This window comes from Dipteris shenzhenensis, chromosome 19 (genome assembly GCF_047967505.1).
Source record: "Dipteris shenzhenensis isolate YYH24624 ecotype China chromosome 19, Dip_SZ_1.0, whole genome shotgun sequence".
NCBI classification, from domain to species: Eukaryota; Viridiplantae; Streptophyta; class Polypodiopsida; order Gleicheniales; family Dipteridaceae; genus Dipteris; species Dipteris shenzhenensis.
The window spans coordinates 386,911-398,833 of record NC_141614.1 but is presented as its reverse complement, the minus strand read 5'-3'; the positions used below and the strand labels follow the sequence as shown (position 1 = coordinate 398,833).

At 43.4% G+C, this 11,923-nt stretch overlaps 1 pseudogene; it reads left to right on the top strand.

Moving 5' to 3' along the window:
• Window positions 1-11,001: 11,001 nt before the first annotated feature.
• LOC147889878 (uncharacterized) lies at window positions 11,002-11,718 on the top strand (annotated as a pseudogene).
• The last annotated feature ends 205 nt before the right edge of the window (window positions 11,719-11,923 follow it).

Here is an 11,923-nt window from a genome sequence, read left to right as displayed (position 1 = left end):
GTTCTAGGCTAAACTGAACTCGACTATTCCCAAAACCCTGCTTCATGGCCAGCTTTGCCTTCTCACAAGTTTCTAAGGATTGACATGAAAAAGAAAAAATGACTCAAGAGTCGAGAATTGAGAGCCCGACGGCCCATGGCATGAGAGACGTGACACGAGTCCCCTCCTAGAGCCATGGCTCAGGTCCCAACCGGAGTCCCAACCGGAGCCTGAGAGTGGCCTACACTAGAGATGTTTCCCAAAGTCGACCTCACACTGAGGTGACAGCTCGATGAGTCCCTCATTCCATTACCTTGTGTAGAAGCGTGTTAGGGCTCTCTTTGCATCTCGGGCCGTTTCTCCAATTATGGGGACCTTCGAGACCACTCCAACTGTGGGTCATGCTCACCCGGTGAGGGGAGGCACTCCTGGGCCCGAGGGGCTGAGGGGTCGTGGGTGACTCAAAATGTTTCAGCATACCGCTCATGAATAACATCCCCCCACTCATGATGGTCCAATATGGTGCCTAGAAGTTACTCAAGGTCGGGACTATGCCTCATCATTCGTCTTCCCCGGAACCGCACCATATCATTCACCACTCCTTTAAGTGCTCAATGTCCTCGTTGAGTTGTGAATGTGGGGCATTCGCATTGTGCAAACCTAACCATGCAAACCTAAGTTAAGAGATGGGGCACTATGTGCCTAGTGTGTGCAGGGTCTCGATGGTTTTACCTTGCATTATAACCATTTGCAAAAGTAGCATCTTAAACTAGAAATTACCGTGCATATTTGCATTGGCCTTGTGCTACTTCTTTACAAGCTTCATTGTGGATCAAGTACTTTGACATCCCTGCTACGACAAATGCCCACAACTCTATGAAAGCATGGCCTATGTGCAAGCCCATATCATTTGCCAATCTTCAAAGGTTGCAGTTCATGCACAACCAAGTTTTCCCAAGCACCTGAGCCAGTAAGTACATGTTGATCCCTTGAAATTAGCATCTTAACCAAGGTTTTCAATGGCACCAGGTCCCATTCTAGCACCATTTGATCCCTTATAGTCATGGGTTGTGGAGGCTATCCATGGCATATGGTTGGCTTGCCTGTGACCTTTGTGTCGCGAGATGAAGAGCTATTGAGCACTGAAGACTTTAGTTCCAAGCATGCTTTGCTTGATCTCCAGATTTCACTTTGGCTAGACTATCTTCCTTTAACTTTGCATTGCCAACTATTTGCTTCCACCTTGGATGTTGGGGTGAGCTCCAGGTTGTGAAGCTTATGAAGGGAAGACTTTGATCCTCCATAAAAGGTTCTTGGAAAGCTATTCTAGTTGTTGCTGCTTGGAGAGGAGTCTTGGACCACTTCATCTTGGGGTCCATTATTGCCCCTTGTTGTGGGCTGATTAGGGTTATCTTCTTTGGGGCCTCTAGACATCTCTTGTGAGACCTCTTGTGAGATTGCCTAGAGGGGGAATTGCTTGCACTCGAGTGGCCTCTTGCCTTGGCGACTTTGCAATGTCTTGCACCTTCTCTTAGTGACCTCTTCCTAGGGGCACTTGGGTGTATAATACACTTCATTAGATGAGGTCCTCGGCTTCACTGGGTACACGATCCACCACACTGAATGTGGTCCTCGGCTTCACTTGTTGATGCTTGTTGATGCTTGCCTTCTTCAAAGGGAGGCACTCCCTATGTGGCCCAAGCCCAGGCTTGCTTTTGGGGTGCCTCCCATCTCTTGTTGCCTTGGGAGGGAGGTGCACAATCCACCTCACTATACGAGGTCCTCGCGGTTTCATCCTTATGCACAGTGCAGCTCATTGTATGAGGTCCCCGGCTTCATCTTCATGCACGGTCCACCCCATCACATGGCGTCCCCGACTTCGCTTGGTGGTACATCCCATCGAAGGGGTAGATAGATTGGTGACCCACGAATCCTGGGGTGTTGCCTCCTCAGATGAATTTGGTAAGCTAGTCTGAATCTTGGGGTGTTGTCTCTTGAGATGGATAGTGTAGGTAACCTGGTCCGAATCACAAGGTGTTGGCCTCAAATGGATTGATCACCCACAGTATGAGTCTTGGGGGTATTGTTGCTCAGACGAATTGGTTGCGTGGGCTGAATCTCGGGGTGCTGCTTCCCTCAAATGGATTGGTCACCCGGTTTGAGTCTCAGGGTGTTGCTTTCTTCTAGGGCTTGATTCTATCTATCTAGCCAGACTTATTGATGTGTGGCAATGATAGGTATATTTAGCCCTACCTTATCATGGGGTGAGACTGGAGCTACACCATTAGATGTTGCTTGTGTGGATCTTGCATGTTGCTCTTTCGCTCTAGGAGTGGGTTTTGGTCTCCCTATGCCGCATTTTCATGCAAGTTCTCCCTAACCCCTGCAATCTTTAACCTTTTAGCAGCCATCTTGCATCGCTTCTTTAGTGGGGGCTTGCCAATCTTCCAAGCTTACCCAAGTCTTTGCTAAGCCAAGGACTAGCCATCTGCATCCACCTATTGCACAAGGTCCCTTACTCAAGGGGGTGAGGGTGCTGCCTCCACACCCACACTGATTTTCAAGCGCGGTTCTACTCTAGCATGCTCCTTTGTAGCTCACTTGGTGACCACCCCCCCCAGGGACACTTTTTGTGTAGAAGAGTCTCATCTCTCTAGGAAAGTGAAGAAGTGTTGGCTTAGCCTCAGGCCTGACTATTGAGAGACTAGCCTCCATGTTCTTAGCATAACTAGTTTGGTGGTTGGCTCCCACATTTTCTTACATCAAGTCACCATGTCCAAGGTTGCATCCCATTCCACACCCTAGATATTCTTATCACTTAATTTACCCATCCCATTCCAAGTATTATAAGCTCACACGACTTCATTGCATCCTTGTCTTCTTGAGATACATTATCTTGCATGGTACACCCTCTTTTGTTTGCCTACCAAGGTAGAGATAGTCTTCACACTAGTAGGGTCACAACAACTCGTGGGGGACTACTCCTGGCATGCTATCCCTCTAGGGTGCAAACTCATGTTCCATGGTTGAGCAGTGCTAGTAGCTGCCCCAACTTCAATAGGGGAGTACTCTTGTTTCAAGCCTCTTGCCTGCAGGGTGGTTGGTGCGAACTTTCCTCTTGTCCAAGTGCATGAAAACCATGAGTTTTCGAGGACCTTTAGCTTACACACAACAAAGAAGTGCCTTGCCACTTGTGATACTTGTAGGCCATTTGTGACCCACAAATCCACACTCCCTTATACACTAATTGAGCTTCACAACTATGTTGCATTCTGAATGTTAGGCCAAATTGCCACTTTGACTTGGGGCTCATGCCACTTGAGCCTAAAGTGCTACTGCTTGCATCCAAAAGTTATGTCGGCTACCACCTTGACCCAAAGTTCATGCCACTTGAGCTTGAAGTGTAGTGCTTTGACCTCCTTGAGCATCTTCATGACCCCAAGGCCATACATCTGAGTAGCTTTTGCTTTGCCACCCACCAAGCCTAGCCAAGTCTAGTGTTCAGGTCCACTTGCCTCCATCCAAAGCCACATTGATCATAGGTCCACTTGCCTCCTTCTCATTGAGGTGCTTGCCAACTCCAGCCGATCTACCACAAGTTTGCTTTTCATAGCTTGAGGGTCAATCATTGGTGCCCTCATCCACTTACATGATCTATGGCTAGCTTCATTGCACTGCCATAATTTGCCTTCTTGCAACTAGGCGGTGCTTTGATTGCCTCGCTTAAACCGGTTGATGAACATGGACGATGAGATCTTGGGCTATGGCCTCTTCTAGGCCGAATTCCATGTTAGCCTTCATATGAGCCAAGCGGAGGATGTTGTCTGTCTAATCCTTCTTTGATACCAAGTGTTACGCATCCCCTCTTGGAGCTGCAGCTTGGGTCCCAACTAGACCCCGAGAGTGGCCTACACTTGAGACCTCACTCATCAATGCTGAGGTGATGGCGCTGTTCGATCGCCTCCCTTGTGCAAAATCATGTTGAGGTAGTGCCTTATGTGGTTTGCCTCGTGGTTCGGCTCATTCTAGAGTTTATCCACCATTTGGAGTCCTCTTGAGTCCATGTCTCTACCCCAGTTGTTGCCCCCCATCAAGCCCAAACTGATTCACCTTGCTCACCTTGGAGTACGTCATACTGCCCAAGGTGGCTCCTCACAAGGCAAATCTGCCTATAGCACATGGTCCCAAACTGTAGGTTCCTCATGCATGCATTCCATGATCTTTCACTTGCATTCCATTGGCACCATTGCAGCCTCGAATTCGGATGATCAAGCTCCCAAAATGCCCTCCGAACACGTGGAAGTTATAAGCCAAAGAATTTTCTAGCCACACTCACACCGAATCCAACCATGGGCCATTTCCAAGCCATGGGGCCACTCCAACAACCACCGGTCATTTCCAAGCCATAATGCACTCCTGGGTGCTCGAGGGGCTATGGGTGACTCCAACCATTTTGGCATACCGCTCATGCATAGCATAGCGTCCCCCCACCGCAACCCTATTATGGGCCACCGTGATGGTGCCTAGCACAGTGAGTCAAGGTTGGGACTATGCCTCATCTTCCGTCTTCCCTGAAACCACACCATATTAGGAGAAGATAATTAGAATACACAGAGTAACATTAAACATGTAGTGCTAGTCTGCCATGCAACTATCCCAATAGTAGCACTACACACCAAGAGCTTTGAATGTGCATATCATACATTGTATAAAACTATGATACTATCATGATTGGTGAATACAGTGTGTACATTTTCTCTTTAGAGCTACATCACATGAATGTTGAAATATTTGCATTTTAGCCTACTATAGTTCATGCAGAAGACATAAATTGCCTGTCCCCGCTACCCAATTGTCCCCTACCCACCGTAAAAGAATTGGTGTGCTCATTCACATGACACAAATGGTCAACACAATTGGTGTGCTAATTCACACGACACAAATGGTCATCACAAATGAGCCATTTTGGGCTACTATGGAGCTCTGTTGGGACTTGGGAACTCCAATCTTTGTTGACTTACCTCACAATAATGAGAAACCACCCCTGATCAGGGTTGGAAAAAATGGCTATAATGCACACGTTGCATGAAGCCAATGTGACCATGGGTTGCCTGTGGTAGAGCAAAGTTGAAGATAGAGCACTTCACTATGGTATATTTCACATCTAAAAAGGTTTCCTAACTCTTCAAGGCCTTCTCATTGATATGGTATAGTTTCGAGGAGGAAGACAGATGATGAGGCATAGTCCCAACCTTCACTCACCACACCACTAGGCACCATGCCTGCTCACACCACCACAGGGCTCGAGGGGGTGGTTCTGTGTACCACCTAACCAAAAAGAGCATAGTGTTTTGTTGGACCCAAGAATGCTAGCAAGCACTCCAAAAACTAAAGAAGATGCTCATGTCTATGCCCATCATAGCCAACTTGGATTGGACAAAAATCTTTCATATGTACTACATAGATGCATCAGATAAGGCTCTAAGAAGCACACTAATGCAAGAAAAAGATACTAGATACACCAACTAGTGTACTAGCAACTTGACAAGAATTGAGAAAAATTACAATACCATAGAGAGAGAGGCTCTGGGTATGATCTATGTTGTAAATAAATTCAAGCACTACCAATTGGGCAACACTTTTGTGCTTCATATAGACCATTAGGCTATAATATATATAGTTAACAAGGCCTTTTTAATTGGAAAAATGGCCAGGTGGATGCTCATACTATAGGAATTTGATTTTGTCATACAGTACAAGCTGGGTAACAAAAATGTCTTCGTTGACTTCTTGTCGTCTAATGACGAAAGTTAGAACCCAAAATTGGCATAATCAACAAATTATCGGATGCTAACCTCTTTACTATCACTAGGAAGAAAGAAGACAACTGATGCAAAATACAAAAACATGAGGAACTTCCTAATGGACTACCAATTCCCACCAGAATGGTCAAAGGACAAGAGGAGGCACCTAGCTTTAAGGAGCATAAATTTCACAATTTTTGTAGGCATACTCTATAAAAGAGGCATAGATTAGGTACTCAGAAGGTGTGTCCCAAAGCATGATAAAGACCAAATACTAAGGAAGGCTTATCAAGGGTTGGCAAGAGGCCATCAAGGAAGAGAAATCACCCAAAGGAAAATACAATAGACAGGGCTATGGTGGCCAATACTAGGTAAGGATGTACATAATTTCACAAAACTCTATGATATATGCTAGAGAATAAAACAACCTAATGACAAGGACCGGATGCCCATACACCCAATACCACCACTAGAGACATTCATGAAATAGGGACTAGATTCCCAGAAGCCATGGCTCTCTGCCCGAGGAGATACTATAGGGGAAGTAGCCAAGTTTTTGTACCAAAACTTTATGACCAGGTTTGGATGCCCCATCAAACTGGTTATTTATCAAAATGAACTCACAACAAAGCACATGATAATACACAAGAAGTCCATAGCTTATCATCCATAATGTAATGGGCAAGCGGAATGACACCATTCGCATATGGGTTGGAGGCCATAGTTCCCATGGAATTCTTAGTGCCCAGCTTGAGAATAGAAATTCAAGAAAAACTTCTCATGGACGAATCTAGGGAAATAGAGGATTGAAGGCTTGCTCAAGCTATTAGAAGAAGTGAGGCAAGAAAATGTATGCATGAAGAAAGCAATAAATCAAAGGAAAAAGGCATTGCCAAATAGATATGGAAAAGGCAAGCTCTTTCTAAAAGGAGATAAGTTCCTAATATTCAACTCAGGAATGGGAAAGCACCCCAAAAAAGTAAAGTTAAGATGGATTGGGCCTTGCATCATAGATGAATAAGTGGCACCAGGTACATACACCTTGAAGAATTCCGTGGCTCATTATGTGCCAACAAAATGAAGGGCTACTGGTTAAGATTCTACAACACCCCTTTGGAAATTGAGGAAGATGCCCCACACAGCCCATAGACAAAAAATGGCTCACAAAGAGGAGGCTAGAAGAGTAAGAAAGCATTGAAAATCTCGGGGCGAATAATTGAACAACAGAAGTAGAAAAAATTAAAAATAAAGTAGTAAAATGGAAACAATGCAAATGGTGAAAAGACGTGTCATCATAATGCAAGATCAAGGAGATGCAACTGATGATTACACAAATCACATAGACAAGGAAACCATTGAAGGAGGCAATCAAGAATGTCTCGAGATTAGCGATACTAAACGCAAAATCACAACACAATTGATCAAGAGTGAAACAAAGTGCCAAGACTAGATTACGAGAGAAAAATGAATTATGAGGATAAATCACATGATGACACTTACACCATGGCAAAATAATGAAGCAAGCCCTTGGCAAGGAAAAGGTAACCACTAAAACTCTACAACAACCTGTGAAGTCTTCGTTCTTCCCAGATTTAAGCAAGGAAAAGAATGTTGGGGGGGCCATGAATCTAGGGTTCAAGTAAATGATCATGTAGAATTAGGAAGCCCTAGTGGCAATAGAAGGGACAGAAAAGCTGCTTTTGCTACTGCAAAATTTTGTTGAGATAGATACCCTAATTTTGCCAGGAAGAAAGTGAGTGCCTGGTAAAATAGTTGTTGGGCTTGCCTAACAAAGAAGATATTGTGGCAAAAAAAGGATACCCATAGTGGTGGCTATAGAAGTTTCCAAAAAAGGGAAAATGCACTAGGTAAAATATATGGCAAACTCGGATAGGAGGATCCAATTTCAATTCTATTTGCTAAACATAGCACTAATAGCCAAAACAAAGGATATGTTTGCCGAGAATTACAACAAGTTGTTAGTTGTACAGAAAGGGCACGATATGAATTGGGCAACTATCTACTTAGAAAACCTCAGGAGAAGGGAAAGCGCTGCACTTACACAAGGAGGAGCAATAGTGATACAAGCCCATCTCACATCATTAGTAGGTGCCGATGAGACGAGTCCACCAAACTACTAAGAGAGTAGGTCAAGGAGAGTCAAAGAAAGGACAAAGAGTCTGACACATCCTGTAGAGCAACGGAAGAAGCCATTGACAGTCAAAGGCTCAAGTAGATGGCAGTCAGGCCCACCACAATGAGGAGCCATTGGTGTAACCTTCACAAACATAGAAGAGAATGATAAATTTCATACAATTGGAAGAGATGGAAAGGGAAATGGATCTTCTAGAGGGACTTAAAAAATACAATAGAAAAAAGAAACCAAGGTTGAAAGGCCCCTTTAGCATAGAACAAGGCGGCACAAGAGATAGCTCTCAAGTAGGCAATAATACCCCAGGAGGTGGGGAAGGAATCCTAGGGGCTACAATCTGTAAAATAGCCAATGGAGGAAAGTCAGCCCCCCAACTATCCCCTTAAAGAGATTCCGGAGAGAGTTGAAATTGATATCACCAGAAACCCCCCAGAAACCCTCTGAAAGTGAAAAAGCAACCACCAAAAGACCAAAGAAGAGTCTTAGACACAAGCATGGCCCAAAAGATATATTTGGTTATTATGGGCAGCTCCAAACCTGCTTACACACTAGTTGATGTACTAAACATGTTATTAGATATAATGAAATAACTACAAAAGTTGATAGAGGATATTGATAAAGGCACAAAAATGTAATTGGATAGTGTACACCTGTATTTGCATTGAACCAGGCAACATGCACTGATAGGAATGGTACCACTAACTATGATAATCCTTAAAAGAGAAGGAGGAGAAAGTAAAGGAGCTGACCCAGCAACTAAAGAAAGAAGGATGAGCAAGCATGTGCACACAATGAAATCTCCAAGAAAATGCAGCTAGAAATGAAACACAAGAAGACAATGGCCACTCAAACTACATCGAAATTACAAGAAAAGATGCATGCACCACAAAAGAATGTTGAGGCCTAGAAAAAATAGTGTGACAAATTTAGAGCAATGGTAGTGGAATCATCAACAATGCTAGAAACAAGGCACAGGAGGAAAAAGAAGCCTTGGAACATAGGGAGAAGACTAATACAAAAAACCTACAACTCTGGCAAAACACCTTCGATGATCTTAAAATAGGTGTGCTCAAGACACAAGCAGAGGAGGCCTTGGCCATAGAGTTGGAAACACTAAAAAGGGTAGAGGAGGAGGAAACACTAAAAAGGGTAGATGAGGAGGAAACACTAAAAAGGGTAGAGGAGGAGGAAACACTAAATAGGGAAGAGGAGGAGGAAACACTAAAAAGGGTAGAGAAGGAGGATTTGGACATGGCGATGCCAAGGTCACGCTCGTCTAAGCAATTTTAACTCTAGTTGTTGTTGCTAATGCATGAAACAAAGCCCTGTTAGCCATGACTAATTTCCAAAAAGAGATCACTTAGGCTAAGCTAGCTTAACAAAAAGTGATGAAGGCTACTCAAAAGAAATAGCACAAGCAAGTTCTAGACCAAAACCTATGATTGAAGAAGTATTGGAAGCTCAAGAATGAGTAGCAATTCAGCCCACCAAGCACCAGCTCCACGAATTGGAATATTGAAGAGCTAAAGCACAAAAAGTAAGGGAGGAGCATAAAGTTAAAAGCTACCAACCACCTAAGAGTAAACTCCAACAAATGAATGCATAAATTTGATAAGAACTCTACAAGAAGAAAACTTGAAATTCAAAGAGCAAGAAGGGGAGGCCCAAGTATATAAAGAGCCTTTAAAGGCATATGAAAAAGAGCATCAAATCTATATCTGGGATTTAGAAGTTGCCTTAACTAAATTACAACAAAATCTAGAGAGTAACAGAAAGCTACCTACCTACCCCACAGTCACAAATATGGCACTCGAGCATGAACAAGAAAGATTGATAGAACTTAAAGAGGAAACCTTGAAGAGGAATTCACAGAAGGACTGGAAGGTTTTAAGAACACCTTTGAAGTAGTAAGGGAAAATTTGGCAGTCTAGGCTCGGATCAAGGAATTGCAAATTGGACTAGATATTGTAATCATTAAGGCTAAATCGATGGACTCCTATGATGAGTATTTAGTCATGGTAGTAGGGTCAGAGAGAAAATCCCGAGGTGACTTGATAGTTGAGAATCACAAGATGCCCAATAAGTTGCAAAATACATTGAGAAAAAAAAGGGATTTAGATCTCTATCAAACAGCTACCCACATACTTAATGGGGAATTTTTACGGTTGAACAGGCCAATACCACCTATATTCAAGGAAGGGCCTAAGCTCATACAAGAAATCTAGGAAGATATGTTGGAAAGTTTCATGTCATTTCATCGAATGGGACTCAAAGGCACCTATGAAATCCATTTAAAATATCCTCTCCTACCTTGTGGCATACACATCCATAGCCACCAACACCTTCATCCACACCTTTCAGAGCACTCCATCCCCAAGCTCCTAATGGCCGCTCCTAATGGCCACTGCATCTTTTGAAACTCTCTCAACCTCAAAGCTCCCCATAGCCACAACACTTGTGGCATCTATTTAAAACATCCTTTTGTGCCTTGTGGCATCCACTTCCATAGCCCACCAATAACCATGTCAAACTCCTCTACACCTAGGAGGCTAAAGGATGAGATAGAAGCAGTTTGCTTGCATAATACTAGAGACTCTGATGGGGAATGCATTTTGTAGGTGTTCTAGAAAGGTGCTTGGGTGTTCATGCAACCTACAGCCAACTAGATGCCATCATGTATGAAATTGTGGTAGCTTGTATCAACATTGGAAAGGGAGACTACTTGGATTCAAGAACCATAGTGTGAATGGTACACAGTAGCCATTGTTCAACATGTGTATCTGATGCCGCAAATGCATTTGAGGCATGTAACATCGAGAGACTTTCCATCCAATTATAGGTGCTTCTTCTTTATGTAGGCATTACACACTACAAATTCTATTTGTTTGTGATTAGGTATGCATATGTGGAACATGATATTGCTTCTAATTTTGAGATTATGTTTGTTAAGATATATTTCCATCAACCTCTATTGAGAAGCAGCCAATAAAAAGTCTCACTGGAACCTTCACAGCCCTTCATGCAGACATTGGTGCCATTATGCTTCTTGGTCTGCTGTCACCTTCGATGCTACTTCGAAGTAGAATCTTCTTTTACTCACACACATATGTGGTGCCCACCTCCAAGGATGGTTATGGTGAGATCAATGTTGTTGATGATGAGAAGCCATCGTTGGTGAGCATGGAGTGGCCACAGGCCATCTTATCTGTAAAGGAGAAGATGGTTTGTGACATCCGCTCTTCTTTGAAATTTGGGAAGGCTTCTAGGTCTGTTGGTCTTAGTTGGTGTTGTCCCGTGCATGTTTTTGTGCACTTGTTTAAAACCTTGCAATTCACCATCACACCTACCATGTTTTTATGCAAAAATGTTGATTTCAAAGCATTAGAATCTTTGTTGGGAGAGACTTGGGGATTTGTGGAGGGTATGCATCGAGGGAATAGATACAGATGCAAAGTGGCTACTTCAGGAATGGGGATATGATATCTTAAAGCTCAGTCAACATTATATGTACACTTCCACTATGAGCGGTGGTGGATGTTCAAGAGTGGAAAGTGGGTACCCCTACAAAGTGATGAAGCTAATCTTGTCACATTTGACATGCCCATTATAATTTCAAATGAAGATGATCTTGTCACATTTGACATGCCCATTATAATGTCAAATGCTATCTCTGAGACTGTGCAGGTTAGCAAACTTTGGACCCTTTGAGAGAACTTGATTATCATGGGTCATGAAGATGTCAAGGATGTATACTTTCATGTCAATCAGTGCAAGGTGGGTTAACTTTTCGTGCTTATTATTTACTTTGTCTTGACCAAGTTTCTAAAGACATGTTCTTATGTCTCAGATTGGTAAGCAGATGGAGCAATCATGAAGGTGCAAGAGGAGTGCATAGTTGCTAAGAGGGCTTCTATATATTATTATAATCAAGACTCTACTTCTTCACTGACGTGAATGCCAAATTGTAAAATGGCTCCATCATCACGAT